Source organism: Somniosus microcephalus, chromosome 4, assembly GCF_052327205.1.
Source record: "Somniosus microcephalus isolate GS21.2 chromosome 4, FLI_Smic_1.0, whole genome shotgun sequence".
Lineage (NCBI taxonomy): Eukaryota > Metazoa > Chordata > Chondrichthyes > Squaliformes > Somniosidae > Somniosus > Somniosus microcephalus.
In genome coordinates this window covers 32,825,952-32,839,469 of record NC_140990.1, presented here as the reverse complement: position 1 = coordinate 32,839,469, position 13,518 = coordinate 32,825,952, and the positions used below count along the sequence as shown (strand labels likewise).

Sequence of the window (13,518 nt, the reverse complement as noted above, 5' to 3'; positions counted from 1 at the left end):
TCAGAAACATCCTTCCTGCATCTAGTCTGTCCAGGCCTGACAGAATTTTATAGGTTTCGATGAGATCCCCTCTCAATCTTCTAAACTCCAGTGAGTATAAGCCCAATCGACACAATCTCTCCTCATATGTCATTCCTGCCATCCCAGGTATCAGCCTGGTGAATCCTCGCTGCACTCCTTCCATGGCAAGGATGTCCTTCCTCAGGTAAGGCGACCAAAACTGCACACAATACTCAAGGTGCGGTCTCAGCAAGGCCCTGTACAACTGTAGAAAGACATCCTTGTTCCTGTACTCGAACCATCTTGCTACAAAGGCCAACATACCATTTGCCTTCTTAACCGCCTGCTGCACCTGCATGCTTACCTTCAGCGACTGGTGCACAAGAACACCCAGGTCTCTTTGCACTTCCCCTTCTCCCAATCTGTTGCCATTCAAATAATAATCGGCCTTCCTGTTTTTGCCACCAAAGTGGATAACCTCACATTTATCCACATTATAGTGCATTTGCCATGTTTCTGCCGAATCACCCAACCTGTCCAAATTGTACTGGAGTTTCACGACATCCTCCTCACAGCTTACCCTCCCACCCAGCTTTGTGTCGTCTGCAAATTTGGAGATATTACATCCAATTCCCTCGTCCAGATCATTAATATATATTGTGAACAGCTGGGGTCCTAGGACCAATCCTTGCGGTACCCCACTAGTCACTGCAAGCCACTCGGAAAACGACCCATTTATTCCAACTCTTTGCTTTCTGTCCGCCAACCAGTTCTCTATCCAAGTCAATACCTTGCCCCCAATCCCATGTGCCATAATTTTGCATGCTAATCTCTTATGCGGGATCTTATTGAAAGCCTTCTGAAAGTCCAAATACACCACATCCACTGGTTCTCCCTTATCTATTTTACCAGTTACATCCTCAAAAAATTCCAGTAGTTTAGTCAAGCATGATTTACCTTTTGTAAATCCATGTTGACTTCGTCCGATCCTGTCACTGTTTTCCAAGTGCCCAAATGGACTCTAGCATTTTCCCCACTACCGATGTCAGGCTTACCATTCTATCATTCTATTTGCATTCAAAGATACCTTTTATTTCAGGGGAGATTCAGGCAGGTTCGGTGTCACAGCCTCAGGCCGCGCTCTTTATGACTGAAGGAGACGCTGTTAAAATAGAGTGTAGTTACACAACAAGCCACAGTGACCCCGATCTGTACTGGTACCGACAGGACACGAACCAGGCTCTGCGATTTATTTTGTACCGGAATAACAGGAGAAACGACGAGACGGATTTTGCCACGGGCAGCTTCGAGGCCGGCCAGGTCAACGCAGAAAAGAAGTTTCCTTTAATGATTACTCGAGCGGAAATCCAGGACTCCGCTGTATATTTCTGCGGGCTGAGAATCACAGAGTTTTAAAACTCATTTATCGCTGTACAAGCACCTCAGAGAAATAAAACTGCCACAAACGGTGCCTTCAGTTCAAGGGAACGCGCCCTTGTTAATAAGTGTCAGCCATGGTTCAGCAATGATAAGCAATACACAGGGGAATAAACTTACAGTTGACTGTTAAATTGAATGTGGAAACCAATGGAATTAAGCTACAGTTTAATATTAAATTGGCTTATCTCTACAGTTAATTGGTAAAATTAATATGATTCCTAATACACTAGGCAACACAGTTATAGTTAATTTGAATTTAAACATGATAGCTAAAATACAGGGGAGCAATGTTACAGTTAATTATTTAATTGGATATGAAAAATAATACACTGGCATTAAAGATACAGTTAATTGTTAAATTGGACATGGTAAGTTATACACCGGGCAAAATTATACAATTAATTGTTCAATTGGCTATGCTAACTGGCACACAGAGGAATAATATTACACTGTAAAGTCGGACATGATTACTAATAAAGGAGGAATAAAACTACAGCTAATTGTTAAAAGTATTATGATAACTAATACCCAGGGGAAGAAAGTTACAATTAATTGATAAATTGGACACATAACCAATGCACGGGTTGGAATAATGTTACAGTTATCTATTAAATTATATATGAAAACCATCACACTGTGGATACCCTGACAGTTAATGGCTAGATTGGAGATGAAATCCAATAAACAGTGGATTAACGTTACAGTTAATTGTTAAATTAGACACTGTAGGGAATAAAGTTACAGTTATTTGCTCAATTGGACATGGTAACCAATACTGAAGGGAATAAAGCTACAGTTAATTGTTGATTTGGACATGGTAACTGATATACATGTGTAAAGAGATGGGGAATTGTTAAGCTAGACATGGTAACTGATATACATGTGTAAAGAGATGGGGAATTGTTAAGTTAGACATGGTAACTAATACACAGGGATAAAGTTACATTTGATTGTTAAATTGGACAGGATAATCAATACACAGGGTGTTTTAGCTACAGTTAATTTGTAAATTGGTTATGAATATTGATACTAAGCGCATTGCATAATGGATAATTGTTCAATTGAACATGATAATTAATACACAGGTTATTAGAGATATAGTTAAGTTTTAAATTGATCATGAGAACTGATGCACAGGGTAAAAAATATATAGTTAGTTGTTAAACTGGCAATGATAACTAATACAGAGAGTACTAAAGGTATAGTTGGTTGTTAAATTGTTCATGTTAACTAATACAGAGGGAAATAGAGTTACTATTAATTGTTGAATTGGAAATCATAACCAATACACAAGGGAATCAACTTAAAGCTAATTGATAAATTGGACATGAGAAACAACACAGGAGGATAAAGCTACAGGTAATTGTTAAATTGGGCATGAGAAACAATACAGGGGGATAAAGCTACAGTAAGTTGTTAAATTGGAGTCAGGACATGTGTAGTCGGAATATGTGGAGTCAGAATTCTCCTATACAATTTCGCTGTTATATAATCCATGCAGTTATTCCACATTCTCACCTCTTTCTGTGTAAAGAATTGCTTTTTTCACCATAAAAGTATGTATTTTGCCGAGCCATATTTCACCCTAGGGATTAAATTTATTGTCCGCCTGTTTCCACAGGGACCAGTAAAGATTCGTCTCTCCTTTTCTTTGATTCATTCCGTCTTTCACCGATTGGGTTGATGAGCGGTCTCCACCTCCTGGGGTTTCCCGGATTCTTCTCTCCTTTTCTTTGATTCATTCCGTCTTTCACCGATTGGGTTGATGAGCGGTCTCCACCTCCTGGGGTTTCCCGGATTCGTGTCCAATCTGCTCAGAGATTCTCTCCGCTCAACAGGACTCCCGCAGCCTGTCCGGACCAACAACCCGACCACCTCCCGGCTGAAGGAGGTTGGGTTTGGATTCACTCAGTTAGTGACTCGGCCATGGAGGGCTGACAGAACAACACCCCTGTGCATCAGACTAATGTGGGAGGGGCTTTCACATCGGGCTCAGAGACCCAATGAAGCGCCTAAAAAACTGCAGGTTCCTTATTTAAACCTGTCGCTTATTCACACAAGACACAACCAGAGATCCATGCAGCTCATCAATGATCTGCGTAACACTCCACGGGACAAATCAACTTGACCCCAGTAAAGTATTTCGGTCCAGTTCTGAGGTACAGTCTCCCAGAACAGTCCAATGCTGCAGCCTCCAGCTCCCCGTCATATAAACCATCAGCTCCGGGCAGCAGAACGATGGGAATCCTCCTTGTTTTCACCCTGTGTGTCTGTTTACCCCGTGAGTACCGATCAAACAAACCGACATTGTGTAGTTTTAATATAAAGCTGGCCGGGTCCATCTGAATTGCGGACAAGCTCTGGGTTTTAGCCCCGTTGTGTGGTTCGGCTCTGATGGCCCATTAAACTCTCTCTGTTTAATTTCCAGGCTCTTTCAGTCAATCAGTGGTACAGACCCCGCCAGCGGTGACCAGGGAGGAATGTCAGTCTCTCACCATCACCTGCGTTTTCTATAGTGTTTTTTCTGCATATCTTTTATGGAGTGGGGATTTCTTCAGACAAACCCAGACTGGGACAGAGTGGGAGCGGATCTCGAGCGGAGAGCGATTTGATGTGAGGACGAATAAGCCAGAAAAGACATTTTTGCTGGAAATTCGGGATGTGCGAGTTGAAGACAGCGCCGCCTATTATTGTAAAGCTGAGTACTGGAACCACACAGTGATGGGCCTCGGCTTCCCGCGATACAAACTCCCTCACTGCAGAATCTGACAGAAACCAGTGAAGAAGTGGAGTCAATCTGCCGTTAAACCCACAGTTCCGCCTCGCAGCGTCTGCCCCGCAGTCTAGTTTATATTCAGATTGGATTATTGCCGTTAACACCATGAGTTTTGTAAATGCTGAGTGTGTACGGGCGGTGATGTCTTTCCCGGGATTGGTGTCAATGAATGGTGATTGGGAATGACAGATCCCAGTTACAATTCCCGAACACCAGATGGGACCCTGTTCTAACAGCTGGAACCGGGAACCGCGGTCCCCGCCGTGTAACTAATGTCCCCCCATCTCACCGAGTACCTGGGGATTTGATGCTGATTTGAAACACTGTGTTTACTGGTGGGTGGGGGAATCCTCACAGTGGATAAGAGCTGAGCAAATACCTGTGTACAATGAAAATATAAATTCTCCGGGCTCGGAACCTGAATTGTAGGTTTGATCTTATTATCGCTGTAATCTGGTTTAATTTCATTGTAATTCCCTGCTTTCAGTTATCTTTATTTGACATTTGCTCCTTTTCTATGAGGCGCCCATCTCCGGCGCGTGTTCCTGAACCATTTTACTGAGAGCTCAGAGTCTCACAAAGAGCAGGTTTAACCGACCGGGACTGTGGAACACGGAATATTGTTTATTGATCCCTGGAATAATTGGGCAGCGTCGACTGTCTGGTGATGTGTGTCCGGCAGATTGAGGTGGCAGTGGTTCTTGTACCTGCGTGACTGAGAGCGGTGTCACTGTGGTGGGTTATTATACTGTGGATGGATCCGAGACAGCGGTGACTGTTACAGTTAGTAAGTGTATCCAAAGCCCGCCGTGCTAGACTGTCCCGTTTAATGTTCACCGTCAGTTTATTATTGTGATCAATATTACCTCAAACCCCTTCAAATTCAAACAGCCGTTTTCTAATGGGGGGGGGGGGGTGCGGTTCATTGCAGTTTTAGATTGGGAAGCAGAATATGAACCGGGGTCGGGTCCGGGTGTGAGTCCGGAGACAGAAGGTGTGAGACCCCCACGGAGCAGGCAGTCTTGCGGGGTTTCACCCCCAACTGGACCATAATTGTTTTACCGGAGACTTCGGGGATCCCATGAACATCCCGGACTCTCTCTCACTCTGATCCCCAGTTGCTTTAAATGAGCGCAGATTCTCGACTCTCCGGCCTCCGTTTCCGATGTTAACTGTGACTGAGGGACCTCTCTCCGTCCCTGTGAGCAGAGCAGGTGGTCACAGAGCTCCCTCCGGGATAGGGGATGCCAATTTGAGCCGGGCAGTGTGAATGAGGTATCGGGAGAGTGAGCCCAACACTACAGCGGGCTCCGATACCTGGAGCGGCAGAAGTACTGGAGCACAACCCGGCGGGGCTTCAAATACAAGAGATCCGCTTGTGGGTCCAGATGACATTTCATTATTGGGCACTCATTGACTTAAATTAGTTGTATTTGATCTGATATTTAATCCAATTGCTTTTATATAAACAATCATTTTTCCTCCATGTCTCACGTAGGTCGAAATGTAAAAGCTCCGAACTACAGGTACTTTTCTATATTATTTATATTGTTCGATATTCTTTACCCCGCGAGTGGTTACAATGTGGAACTCGCTGCCACAAGGAGCGGTTGAACCGAATAACATCGATACATTTAAGGGGAATCCAGATAAGTAGGTGAAGGAGAAAGTGATAGAAGGATAGATTGATGGGGTGAGATGGAGCAGCGGTGGGAGGAGGCTCGTGTGGAGCAGTAACACCGGCACGGACCGATTGGGCCCAATGGCCTGTTTCTATGCTCTACATTCTGGGTAATTCTCTGTAATATTTAATGTCCATGTTTGAGAGATCGGATTGCAGTAATTTATCTGTTTCCTTGGTTACTGTTAACTGAACCAACACTGGGCAGTGAGCGAGTGAGGGCGAGGTTCTAATGTTCTTATAAAAGAGAACAGGAACACCCGAGGGAACAAGTACAGACCGGAGGGAAGTCCATTTAGAACCAGCAACAAATCATTCACCGAAAGGGAGAGAAATATCGGAGTTCACCGGCCGGGCGGGTGTGTGGAGACACCGGTCTCTGGGCCGTTCAAAGCACAATCCGACACCGGGGAATGAGATTTACTGGAGGGATGGGCTGAGATTGGACTCGGGACTTTTTCTCAGCTTTGGATTTCTTACACTCCTGAGAAAAGACATCAACAGCAATCCACACATTCCTGGAAAGATTGAACAGGCGGGGACTTTTCTTTGGAAAAGAGGGGAAAACGAGGAGACCTGATGGAGGTGATTAAATTGATGAACGGGTTCGACGTGGGGAAACTGTTTCCATTGTGGCTGAGTCCGGGACAAGTGGTCACAAATATAAGATAGTCACTAACAGGACAAGTAAAGACATTGGGAAGAATTTATTCACACAAAGAGACGTCAGGATGTGGAACCCGCTGCCACACGGAGCGGTTGGAGCAGATAGAGTTGCTACATTTAAGGGGAGGCTTGAAAAATACAGGAGGGAGAAAGGAATCGAGGGACACAGGGGTCAGGGTGGGAAGAGGTAATTAGAGTGGGAGGAGGCTGGTGTGGAGTATAAACACCGACACAGACCAGTTGGGCCGAATGGCCTGTTCCTGTTCTGCAGATTCTGTATAATGTAAAACTCAGAGAAAACTCCGCCCGGAGATCACGGGAGAGAATCAGCCAATGGGCTGAAGGAATTTAAGTTGTCAGAGAGCCGGAAGGGACAGTTCCCAGTGAGTAACAGTAAAACCACAGCGGAAACTGCACAGACTGAACCCAACCGACAACTGAGAGACTTTGGGACAAGTTCTCAGGCTGGCAAAAACCCACAAACAGCACAAAGTGAGCGACCCAGATGTAGAAATAAAAGGAAAGTAACTGTCTGACTGTAAATAATTCAAATTAAAGTGATATGGAACAAACGGGCCCCAGTGATGGAAGGAAAGAGACAAATAGAGCGAGAGGCAGACAGGAGCTCCAGTGAACTGTTAAACTGCAGTAAAAGATTGAGCTTTGACCCACAGATGTTCAGAGTCAGTTTGGCTCAATCGATGCTGACGAATCTCATTGCTTTCTGTTGGATCTTGCTGTGCGCAGTGACATTACACAGCCGGGTCACTCCCGGTCAAACATCATTGGAAAGTCGTTGTCTCAGTGAGAAGGAGAATGGACTATTATTTATTTCGGGTTTGTCTTTCACCGAGAGCAATAAAAACAGAAATGTAATAGAAATCTTAGAATCATACAACAGAGAATGAGGTCATTCGGCCCACCTTGCCTGTGCGGCTCTTTGAAGGAGTTATTCAATTAGTCCCACTCGCCCCGCTCTTTCCCCATAGCCCTGACTGATTTTCCTTTTCCAGTACTGAGCAAATATCCTGTTGAAAGTTACTATTGAATCGTCTCCCACCACCCTTTCAGGCAGTGCATTCCAGATCATAACAACTCGCTGCGTAAATACATTTCTCCTCAGCGCTCCCAAGCCACCCCCACCCCCCGCGCCGGTTCCTTTGCCAATGACAGTGAATAAAGTCGAACAGTCTTCAGATGAAGAACGTCAATAGCGCGAAAGGCAGAACTATTCCTGTGATTGACAAGTGTCCCCGGGTAAAGAACAGCCAAATAAATAAAATTTCCCCATTTCAATCCCGCAGATTTCAGTTCCCCGGTGTCCCAGGGTCCGCCTCTACAAGCTTCTGCTGCCTGTGACACCGTTCCTTTAAGCTGCGAATATTCAGGGTTTTGTCAGCACACAGCACACTGGTACCGTCAGTCCCCAGGGTAGGCTCCGAAATACCTGCTTCAGAGACACACTTCAGGAGAGGTGAATAAATAAAACGCTGCTGGGGGCCGAATTTCTGCTTCTGTCGATGGTGCGCAGAAAATCAGCAGGTTAAACGTCGCGAAATTGCAACTGAGTGACTCCGCTGTTTATTACTGTGCACTGAGACTGCGCACAACACAGTGATACAGAGCACGGAGAGAGCCAAATAAAAACCTGAACATGGTGGGGATTACAGACACACAGTGATACAGAGCTCGGAGAGAGTTCACAAACCTGAACATGGTGGGGATTACAGACACACAGTGATACAGAGCTCGGAGAGAGTTCACAAACCTGAACATGGTGGGGATAACAGACACACAGTGATACAGAGCTCGGAGAGAGTTCACAAACCTGAACATGGTGGGGATAACAGACACACAGTGATACAGAGCACGGAGAGAGTTCACAAACCTGAACATGGTGGGGATTACAGACACACAGTGATACAGGGCACGGAGAGAGTTCACAAACCTGAACATGGTGGGGATTACAGACACACAGTGAAACAGGGCACGGAGAGAGTTCACAAACCTGAACATGGTGGGGATTACAGACACACAGTGAAACAGGGCACGGAGAGAGTTCACAAACCTGAACTTGGTGGGGATTACAGACACACAGTGAAACAGGGCACGGAGAGAGTTCACAAACCTGAACATGGTGGGGATTACAGACACACAGTGATACAGAGCATGGAGAGAGTTCACAAACCTGAACATGGTGCGGATTACAGACACACAGTGATACAGAGCACGGGGAGAGTTCACAAACCTGAACGTGGTGGGGAATTACAGACATACAGTGTATAGTAATCTGGGATGTAATGCTTAAGTTATCCACCAGAGGGAGACAAATATTAAGGGATCATATTTACCAGTATTAAGGTAATGTCCTGGCACACCACTTATTAAGGTAGTGGCATTGCATTCTGGGTATGACTCAGAGGTTGATCCTCCATCTTTGTGATCGCACAGTAAGAAATAGAGTGTGTTTGCTGCAGCTGGAAGAGCTATGTTCTCTGCTAAATCGTTTAATTAAAAGGTTGGGTTTTGGTTCCTGAAGTCTGGCTTATCTCCGTTTCTGACCTTACCACTCAGATATCACATTTGGCGACGAGGCTGAACAGATCTCATCTTGAAGAAGGAAAAATAAAAGAAAAGCACTGAATCAAGGAATCATGGCTGCTATGGTAGGACAGCTCTCTTCTTTTGATGTTCAGATGCAGACCTGGAACGAATACAGTGAGTTGCTGGAGCATTTCTTTTTAGCAAATGATATAGTTGATGTCGGGAAAAGGAGAGCTATTTTGCTCCCTTCCGTGGGAAGTCAGACGTATAGTTTAATGAGGAATTATGCAGTCCTGAAAAGCCGGAGACAGTACATTTGCTGCATTAGTGGGCTTGCTGAAGGATCATTTCAATCACAGACCGAGTGAGATTGTACAGCATTTCAAATTTTAAATTCACGGACCAGGAAACCGGGAGAGACTGTATTGGATTATGTAGCGGTGTTGAGAAAACTGGCACATGATTGCAATTACGGGAACAGTTTGAAAGACATGCTGAGAGATAGGCTTGTTTGCGGGATAATGGATGCTCGAATGCAGAGGAGATTATTGTCTGTGACTGGGCTTACGTATGAAAAAGCGTTGGAACTTGCTCAAGCCATAGCGACAGCTAACCGAGATGTAAAAGAAATACAAGGTTCAGACTGGGCTACTACGAGACAAGTTGCAGGTCCGCTGGTGCACAAGTTAAATATGAGTCGGAAACCACAACATGAGCATGTAAAGGCATGTTATAGATGCAATGGAGATCACCTGGCGAGGGAATGCAGGTTTCTGGAGGAAAAGTGCCACAAGTGTGGGAAAAAGGACATATAAAACGTGCATGCCGAGCAAAAGCTACCCTGGAGGTATACAAACCTAAAGGGGGAGAAAAGCAAAGCCTAGTAAGGGAAGTGAAAAAACAGGGAGCACATCACATCAGTGGAGAAGCTGAGAAAGAAGACGACAAGTTCATATTGCATAGTATGGTAGAGGACATTCCAAAAGTGGATTCTATCACTTTGCAACTGATAGTAAATGACTCTAAGGTGAACTTTGAGGTGGATACTGGATGCAGCGTAACCATAATAAACAGGGAGGAGTACTCAGAATTGTGGAACCGTGCAAAAGTTCCAGAGTTAAAGTCTTGCTCTATGCAGCTTAAAACACATACCGGTGAACGAGTGGCGACATTGGGTACAGCTACTGTAACTGTGCAACACAGGGAGACAGTGGAACAGCTACCTGTAGTTGTAGTATCGGGTTCTGGACCAAACTTGTTAGGTCGGGGCTGGATACGAGAAATTAAATTAGATTGGGGAGCAATAAATCAACTAGAGGGAGGCAAACAATTGTCTTTGCAAGACGTGTTGATTGAACATGAGAACGTGTTCAAGGAAGAACTTGGAACATTTAATGGCCCCCCAGCTAAGATTTATCTAGACAGGGAGGCACTGCCAAGGTTTTTTAAACAACGACCTGTGCCGTATGCCATGAAACCGAAGGTAGAGGCTGAGCTTGACCGTCTTTTGAGAGAGAACATTCTGGAACCCGTAAAATGTTCAGAATGGGCAGCTCCCATTGTACCTGTTTTAAAACCAGACAATTCGGTAAGAATCTGTGGAGATTATAAATTGACAGTAAATAGGGTGTCTAAACTAGAACAGTATCCTATTCCTAAAACTGAGGATCTTTTTGCAAACCTGGCTGGAGGGAAGAAATTCACGAAGCTGGATATGAATCATGCATACTTGCAGATTACACCAGATGAGGAATCCCAGAATTATGTAACCATAAATACACACAAGGGTTTGTTTACCTATAACCGCTTGCCATTTGGTGTCTCATCTAGTCCAGCTATCTTCCAGATGACTATCGAGGGTGTACTGCAAGGGATTCCACATGTTTCAATATATCTGGATGATATTCTGGTGATGGGAAGAACTGACCAGGAGCATCTGAGCACTCTGAGAGAGATCAAAGCAATACCACAGATGGTGTCACCCCGGATCCAGAGGTGGGCAGTGACGTTGAGGGCATATGAGTATGTCTTCGTTTACAAGGTGGGCAAGTACCATGGGAACGCAGATGCCTTGAGTCGTCTTCCACTACCAGGTACACCTATCCGTGCAGCTCCAGAGGACAGAGTTTTGATGTTGGAGGACACGGACACGGCAATTGTGACTGCGGAACAAGTAAGGACTTAGACTGCTAAGGATCCAAGTACTGTCTAGAGTCCGAGAATATGTGATGAGGGGTTGGCCACAGCATCCGGAAGGGACTGATTTCACACCTTACACTGTCAGGAAAACAGAGCTGAGTGTGCAGGATGGTTGCGTGTTGTGGGGAGCTCGAGTGATTCTTCCACAGCCAGCACGACAGTCTATCCTAGTGCAACTACATCAGTGTCATCCTGGAGTTTCGCATATGAAAGCCTTGGCAAGGAGTTACTTGTGGTGGCTAAAGCTAGATGAGGAGATAGAAAATCTAGTCAAGACATGCAGCACTTGTCAACTACACAGGAAGGCACCAGTCGCGGCTCCACTCCACCCCTGGGAGTGGCCGGATAAACCATGGAGAAGATTACATGTAGATTATGCGGGTCCATTCATGGGAAAGATGTTCCTCATAATCATTGATGCACATTCCAAATGGATGGATGTGTATCCTGTAAATTCTGCTTCATCTATTATTACTATAGACTGCCTGCATAGGAGTTTTAGTAATCAAGGGATAGCGGAGATCGTAGTAAGTGACAATGCCACGTGTTTTCTGAGTACAGAAACAGAAGAGTTCATGAGAAACAATGGCATAGTGCACGTGACTTCAGCTCCATACATCCATCTTCAAATGGACTTGTGGAGAGAGCCGTACAAACATTTAAGGAGATGATGAAAAAAAGTGCGGAAGGGAGTTTGGCAGCAAAGGTGTCACGAGTTCTGTTCAGCTACAGAATAACACCTCAATCTACCACAGGACTCTCCCCTGCTGAGTTGTTGTTAGGACGTCGACTATGCTCCACTCTTGACATGGTTCACCCAGATCTAAAAAGGAAGGTGGAAACTGACAAATCAAACAAAAGGAGAACCATGCCAGAAGGACAAAGAGCCGCAGGTTTGGAGAAGGAGATGTGGTCCTTACCAGGAATTTCAGTTATGGTCCAAAATTGATTCCTGGCATCATAGACCGGTCCAGTTTCATATACGGTCATGGTGGGAACTGGTCAGGTAGTACGCAGAAATGTGGATCAAATACTGACCAGACAAAGGGAAATCGAACTGGAGGTTCCAGAGGAAATGTTGGTCCCCAGTTATCCAAATGCATTGGTGGTACCAACACCACAAACAGAGCCAGTTATGCCTGGACCCCTTCATCAAGAGGAAACCATCGTAGCAGAGTCAGATATGCTGAGTACTGCTCAGGAGCAGCAGGTGACTCTGCCACAATCAAGCAGGGACTTGACTGTAAGACGTTCGCCAAGGTCTCATAGGCCGCCAGAGAGATTCATCACGACCTGCGAGATTCGTTCAGTATGGACTATCGTTAAAGGAGTTTCCTTGTGGACTTTTTAAGAATGTTGTTAAGAAATTATTGTAAACATAAGATATAGTAATCTGGGATGTAATGCTTAAGTTATCCACCAGAGGGAGACAAATATTAAGGGATCATATTTACCAGTATTAAGGTAATGTTCTGGCACACCACTTATTAAGGTAGTGGCATTGCATTCTGGGTATGACACAGAGGTTGATCCTCCATCTTTGTGATCGCACAGTAAGAAATAGAGTGTGTTTGCTGCAGCTGTAAGAGCTATGTTCTCTGCTCAATCGTTCAATTAAAAAGTTGGGTTTTGGTTCCTGAAGTCTGGCTTATCTCCGTTTCTGACCTTACCACTCGGATATCACACAGTGACACAGAGCACGGGGAGAGTTCACAAGCCTGAACATGGTGGGGATTACAGACACACAGTGATACAGAGCACGAGAGAGTTCACAAACCTGAACATGGTGGGGATTATAGACACACAGTGATACAGAGCACGGAGATAGTTCACAAACCTGAACATGGTGGGGATTACAGACACAGAGTGATACAGAGCATGGAGAGAGCCATACAAAAACGTGAACATAGAAACATAGAAGATAGGAGCAGGAGTAGGCCATTTGGCCCTTCGAGCCTGCTCCGCCATTCAATGAGATCATGGCTGATCATCCAAATTCAGTACCCTGTCCCTGCCTTCTCCCCATATCCCTTGATCCCTTTAGCTTCAAGGAATATATCCAACACTTTCTTGAATATATTTAATGAACTGGCCTCCACCACCCTCTGTGGCAGAGAATTCCACAGGTTCACCATTCCCTGGATGAAGAAATTCCTCCTCATTTCAGTCCTAAATGGCTTACCCCTTATCCTTAGACTATGACCCCTTGTTC

At 45.0% G+C, this 13,518-nt stretch overlaps 1 pseudogene; it reads left to right on the top strand.

Annotated features, from left to right (window-relative positions):
- Window positions 1–3,678: 3,678 nt before the first annotated feature.
- LOC147118568 (uncharacterized) lies at window positions 3,679–8,181 on the top strand (annotated as a pseudogene).
- Window positions 8,182–13,518: the final 5,337 nt, after the last annotated feature.